We start from the raw sequence: 7,500 nt of genomic DNA, 5'->3' as shown, positions 1-7,500 counted from the left end.
CACGTGCGATCGTCGATGAATGTAAATAATAAATCATAATAGGATATAACAAACGACGGAGTTTTGTCGTCGTACATTTCTCTCTCTTTTCTGAATGAGAAAAAGAAAGAGAGAGAGAGAGAGAGAGAGAGAGAAATAGAGATAGAGATAGAGATAGAGAGAGACTTTCTTTTTGAGAAAGACTGTCAGTGAGAAAATTTCGCGGCTCTAATTTTCGTGCGTATCTACTTGGATAACAATGTCGGTACTTGTTATTATACTTCATCGACTGTACAAAGAGAAGTCTGTAATTTGTGGAAGTAATCGTAACGAAATTATACCTTTAAGAGATCCACGAAGCAAAAATACAAGGTATCCCTACTTGAATGCATAGCTTTTTTGTAAGCTATTATCAGGGATCATGCACGGCATCTATTAACAGAAAGGAACGTTATCGTTTCTTCTTTTCTCTCCCTCTCTTTCTCTCTCTCTCTCTCTCTCTCTCTCTCTCTCTTTCTCCCTCTCTCTTTTCATTTTTATTTTATTTTTGTACGTCTTCTACCATAAGAGAGATAAAAAGAAAAAAGAGAGAGAGAGAGAGAGAGAGAACGGCCAAGGGTCCCCTTATCCCAAGGGTAAAATATGCTTTTCTTTCGGCGATGAGTTACGCGTATTGGTGTTAGATAAATAACGATGTTATTACCAACAGTACGGGAATGATCTAATGTAAGAAAAGATACGGAAAAAAAAGAGAGAGAGAAAAAAAAACAAAAAAAAAAAAAAAGAAAAAAAAGATGAAAAGGAATGAATCCGACACGATCATTCTTTACCGTCACGCGTAATGTAACTTCTATACGATTTAGATTTCATATTGTTGATAAAAATAAAATGGTTTTTATTTTATCGTTCGTTCCTTCGTTCGTTCGTTCATTTGTTTGAAGAGTACGCACGACTAACTATCGTTCTATTATTTCGATATTAAATTGAACTTTCGTATGAATCCAATGGTTAAAGGATTTTTCAAAGAGAACGAATCGGAAAATCACGTATCGAATTTGATCATCGTTGTTACGAACGAAGAAGGAGGAGAGTCCTTCTTCCTGCCGATGAAATGCAATCGTCGTGATAACAAGAATATTATTTATACACGTTAATAGTTTCTCCATTATATGGCCTCGTTCAAAGAGTCGACAGCGAGTGTGGCAACGCGGCTGCTATTGTAACGATAATTGCTACTACGTAATACTCGATAGATCGATGTATGATCGCTATTACCAACGGAGTATTTATAGTCCTTTCAGTATCATTAATACGCATCAGAGATATATTATATATTGACCGAACGAAATTATAAGTCAATTAAAAAAAAAAAAACAAAGAAAATAAAAAAAAATAAAAAGAAAGAAAAGAGAGAGAGAGAGAGAGAGAGAGAGAGAAGATAAATAGAAAAAGAAAAGGAAGAAAAGAAATTAATTTAATTAATTCGAAAGAAAATTGAATCACGACTACCGGAATAGTAATAGGTTCTATTGATTTATCTCGATTATTGTCGCTACGACGACGAACTTGTTCACGCATTTCAACGATTTGCAATCTAGAAAGCAAAGGCAATAGCAGCAGCAGCAGCAGCAACAGGAGCAACCGACAGTAAGAGGAACGGCAATAGGCACCGACTCGTCGGCAAATAACCATGGCTTTCGCAATAACGCGAGTCCGCGTGCTAATTGCGATCTTTGTGAGCAAGTAAGAGACTAGGCATCGTTAGGTTTATGCGTATTAATTGTATACCTAGCTGAAATAATTGTAGCTTCGGGGGTAGTATGTATCTCTCTCTTCTCTCTCTCTCTCTCTCTCTTCGTTGTATTTTCTCTGTATGTCCATAAGAGATTTCTTATTATGTGTCTATCTTATCTAAGATATACGTATATTTTCTTACGTCGATCCTTTCCGATATTACCTTTTTAAGATTTACGTGTTCGTGATCAACATAGAAAGAGAGAGGGAGAGAGAGAGAGAGAGAGAGAGAGAGAGAGGACGAGAAAAATATATATATATATATATGTATATATAGATACAGAGAGACGACCTCGAAGATTCCGTTCACCAAGAGCCAGATGCGACGCAAATCTATTCTCGACTTCGTTCAAGACGAAGGAAAAAGGGAGATTAGGGTTAGCATCGTCGAACCGACGTATTAATTAACCTTAAAACCGACCGACTCACAAGCCCTTCTTTCCTTACTCCTTACTTACCTACCTACCTACCTACCTCTACCTATCTACCAACCAACCAACCTACTCGACGTTCTATCTAGAACCGCAAACACTTTGGGATTATCCGTGCGTGAAGAGCGATCAGTCACTATCTGCCATCGGTGTCGGCAATCCCTCTGCGGCTCTCGAATCGAAGCTTTCGGAACATGCTCGATACGTCCGCATGACACATACGTTTCAGTCCCCGATCGTCGTCGCTGTTCTACCATCGCCATCACCAACACCAATACTACCAACATCACCTACGATCACCGCATCTACCCTATTTCACGTTGCTATTTATATTTCGAATCGCGCGATGCGTTTACCTACCCTTGGAAAAGCGACACGTACTACTGGCACATAAGCACCAAACATTGCTACCCTCGAATTAGTGCACCCTTTCACGACAGTTGCATTTCATTTTCTCTTTTTCCCCTCCTTTGATAATCCTTTCTCGTCTCTCTCTCTCTCTCTCTCTCTCTCTATCTATCTCTCTCTCTCTCTTTTTATCTGACTACAACACTTTCTCTCTCTCTCTCTCTCTCTCCCTCTCTTTCTTTCTTTCTCTCGGTAACACTCACATATGTACGACGACGATTCGTCAGCCGGCCAATTGTCACACAAAAATTCCTTCGGTAGGACCGACATTATTTTCATTGGTACCCTCCCAAACCCAAAACGTATACACGAACTAGTCGGACAGTTTCTCTCTTCTCTATCATATGGCGTATGAATACTTAGCAAAATTAAAACGCACATGACGTAATAGTCACGAAAAATGAATCGATCAATGACACTTCATCTGACACAATTGTTTTGTTCCGTTCATTTGCCGTTCAAAACGAATCGAAAGCAGTTCCGTTAGAGATAAGATAACTATCGATAGAGGAAGAAACGAAGGAGTATATTATTCGTTTGAGGAACTCACCTTTAAGGATCGCATTGCCGTATGCAAATTGTTGAAAAGAGAGAAGAAAAGGAACGAGTGGAAAGGTGTGCAAAGGGGTGGGGTCGGTAACAAAGAGAAGTATTGTGCATTGGGAGTAGAAGACTTAAGACAAAAGTTTCTTTCCTCTCTCTCTCTCTCTCTCTCTCTCTCTCTCTCTCTCTCTCTTTCTCTCTTTCTCTCTCCCTCCCCTTTTCTCCCTTTCTCTCTTTCTCTCTTTCTCTTTTTCAAACACGTCGAAGAGAAAGAACGTGTCTGCTGGGAGATCTTAATTTGCATGAACGCCTTGCTTCGAGATAAATGGGAGGGCACAATAAAAGTCTGTAAATCCTTTGGTCGTCATCGAAGGACGACAACCTGACGACGAAGGACTAGAGAGAAAGAGAGAGAGAGAAAGAGAGAGAGAGAGAGAGAGAGAGAGAGAGAAGTAGAAAACCCGAATGATATAGCGCTTCTTGTAGCCCGTTATTTAAATTAGGCCAATAAACCTCGAAAGCCTTTAAGGAGTAGTACGAGGACGACAAAGAAAACGTCGAAAGATATCCTTACGTACACCCACGCTTAACGTTCGTAAAAGCCATTCTATTCCCACTCGATCTGGCCTCTAGAATAGTAAAGAACATCCATAGGATCCAACATTTTCTTCTCGGAACTCTTCTTTCTTCACCCTTCGCCGGTGTTTCCACGAATTACCATCGCGTAGCAAGTAAGTAAAGAGAAAGAAAAAGAGAATAAGAGATAGAGAGAGAGAGAGAGAGAGAGAGAAACAGAGACAGTTTCATCGTTCTGATACGTAATTGCGACTACTTCCTGACACCCTCAGATCGCAAATCGTTTTCGGCACTAGCGAGATAGATCGCGATAAACGCGTCCCTTTCGACAACGACGAGGACGACGACAACGATGGAAATGGATGACGATCGACCGTAAGGATAAAGAAGAGCAAGTTCTCTTGTCTTATCGATGCTGATCACAACCTCGACGATTTTACGTCTATCGATTTGCATCAATTCTTTTTTTACAAGCAAGAGAGAGAGAGAGAGAGAGAGAGAGAGAGAGAGAGAAAGAATGTTATTTTCTTTATTACGGGCACGCGTATTGGATATTTGCCAGCTCATTTTCTAAGATATATACGAATAGAAAAATCTTTAAAGGTAGTATCTCTATTAAACGATAAAGAGCGAGTGAGATATATATATATATATATATACATATATATATAGTATATATAAATAATAGTATAGCGCTTGGGTTACTTTTCGTCTTCGAAGAGATCGTCTCTTCGAGAGCGTTCGGTTTTGAGGATACTACTTAAGTTTACGATCTTGAAACCGGAGGGAGAATTTTTCACGGTAGCCGTGCCTTCGAGGAGATCTCGCGACCACAACGTGCGTTACGAAGCCGTTAACCCTCCTCTCCTCCTCCTCCTCCTCTTCCTCTTCCTCCTTCTCCTCTTCTTCCTTCTCTTTCTTTTGCTCCTACTTCTTTCACCTCCTTCTTGTCGATCCTCTCTTTACTTCGATTTTCCAAGAAAACCGATGGACGTACCTCACCTCTCTTATTCTTCTCCTTTAGCTGTGTACTATATAATGTTTACGAGGAGGAGGCCACGTGGCCCGTTACAATCGAGTTACGCGCGCCGCTTCGAAACGAGTAAGAAAGAGAGAAAAAGAGAGAAAAAGAGAGAGAGAGAGAGAGAGAGAGAGAGAGAGACAGAGAGAAGTCACCGAAGTAGAGAGAAAGGAGGCGATACGCTCGTGGCCTGTTCTTTCCTTATTACCGGTCCTTTACGGGCAACCGAACGACGCGGAATTATCGCTCGAGAGCGTAATAATTTAACTGAAAAATGTGTGTTGCTCGCGCGCAAGCACACGACTATCTTTTCTATCGATTCCTACATCTACGAGCATATATATTCGTATATATTCATACATATATATATATATTTAATATATATATGTATATATATATTGAGACGGAAGACCATTTCCGTCAATGCGTTTACTTAAGTGAAACGCGATTGGTAGCTTTCTATTCTGCTTGAAAATAATCGAATTTCTGTCAATTTCGTATATCTATTAGACTGTCGTAATGAGAATCTTGTTAATAATAATCGTTGATCGCCATTATTATTATTATTATTATTATTATTATTATTATTATTATTATTATTATTATTATTATTGTTATTTTTATCGTCATTCTAGTCATCATCATCATCATCATCGTCATCGTCGTCGTCGTCGTCGTCGTCGTCGTCATGATTATCATCATGATCATCATCATCATCATCATGAAAATACGCGGTCGAACTCGAACGAAATTCGATCACGTATCCGTTCGTATCGGTCTGGCATTCGTTAGAAATAACGAGGTAATTTTCTAAAATAATTTTATTTATACCCTCGGGGCTATATATGGAAGCGAAGTTAAACTACGCGTGTACATAAATACATACATATGTATCTATCTGTCGACGTAGTAGATGGGGTAGATGGTAGTATGTACGTTCCTGGTCGCTAACGTGGGGTAACCACTACGAATCGACAATGGCCACGGATCCACGATGAGTTTTTCAATGCCAGAGGCGTCGCTCTAACCGAAACGTTTCCCGTTCGCAAATCGGCTCCTCTTCGTTCGTTCGTTCGTTCGTTCGTTCGTTCGTTCGTTCGTCGCCGTCGTCGTCGTCGTGGATCTATATGGGACGCATCGATTTCGACCTCGGCCTACCTCCCTTCCTCCTACTCTCTATACACCATACACCATATCCCTCTTCCCATCCCATCAATCCCCTTTACACCACCCGATGGACCCTGCCCACAGCAGCCTCGTTTAATTGATCGACTATCGAACCGGTCATCTCGTTGATGACCGTAATGATTGTTCTTCCCCTCTTTCCCTTCCTTCCGCTTCTCTTTCTATCCCCTCTCGTCGTCCTATTTTCATTATCGCGAACGCATTCAGTCTAATACCGATTGGATTCTTTACGTGTAGTGTAAGTGTGTATGTTTGTTTGTGTCTACATACATGTTTGTTTGTGTCTACATACATGTTTGTATGGGTGTTGTACGCACGTTGTGGTTGGTTGGTTGGTTTGTTTGTTTGTTTGTTTGTTTGTTTGTATGGCATCAGCCTGGGATACCTGAACGACGGATGACGCTTCTAACACAGGGCAGTTTCATCCCTCGTTCATTTACATATTTCGAGTCCGGCCGGGTCCTAACTCATTCGGTTCACTCGATAAATTAAATCGATTAGATTTATTAATTTAAAAGTGAGATAAAGAGAGAAAGCAATGGTCGCCATCGATATATCTATGATTCTTTTATAAAATGTCTGGTTCTTTTATTAATTGCAATACGCAATGTGACGGCCAAATGAAGATCCGACGATAGTGTGGTGCTGATTCGGCGTTTGGGAGTGGCAAAAGAGGAAAACGTTAAATCCCTGTTCCCCATTTATTTTCCTTTCTTATTAACGTTGGACGAGCACGAGTACGAGCACAAGCACGAGCACGAGCACGAGCACGAGCACGAGCACGAGTACGAGTACGAACACGAGTACGAGTACGAGTACGAGCACTTTCCAAGATAAACATTTAATCTGGTACCATGGATTTTTCTTTCGTATTTTTGTTTAGCGTTAGAATGACAATAAAACAATTTCCCAGGACATATTTCGAATCGATCCAATGGCTTGCAAATTTGAATGGTTTTAAAACGTTACGCGAATTCGATGTACGATCGAGAGATTCTTTCTTTCTCTCTAATATTTTTATCCTCTCTTTTCTTTTCTCTTTTTTCTTTTTTTCGTTTCTGTTTTTTTTTGTTTTTTTTTTTTTCTTTTCTTTTTGTTTTCTTTTCGTATATAAACTTATCGTAAACATCGCGAAAGGAATCCCGTCGCGTAATTGGACGTTGTCAGGTTAGTTATACGCTCATCATTGGCAGCCTCGTAAACGACGTATCGAGTCACACGTGAGGCGACGTTAAAAACGTGTGCGAACAGTTTTACCGTCGACGGCGTCAATCAAGACAGGTACGCGGAAGTACGACGAGGAATAGCAAGTTAAATGGCACATAAGGCAAAAGTACACACAATGGTGGTTGATCGGTACCACGGTCACGAATAGGAGACGTGCGAAATGATCGTGCATGAAGTTGTCCATGGCTCTATTAAAAGTTTAACGTACGACAGTTAAACCAATTGGAATTCTATGAAATAATAGTTTCTTGTGTTTCTCATAAACCAAATCTCTCTCTCTCTCTTTCTCTCTGTCTCTCACTTATGATTTATATAATCATGTAGCTTGAAATACTT

This window comes from Vespa velutina, chromosome 8 (assembly GCF_912470025.1).
Source record: "Vespa velutina chromosome 8, iVesVel2.1, whole genome shotgun sequence".
Taxonomy (NCBI): Eukaryota; Metazoa; Arthropoda; class Insecta; order Hymenoptera; family Vespidae; genus Vespa; species Vespa velutina.
Note: the sequence above shows the minus strand (reverse complement) of the source record.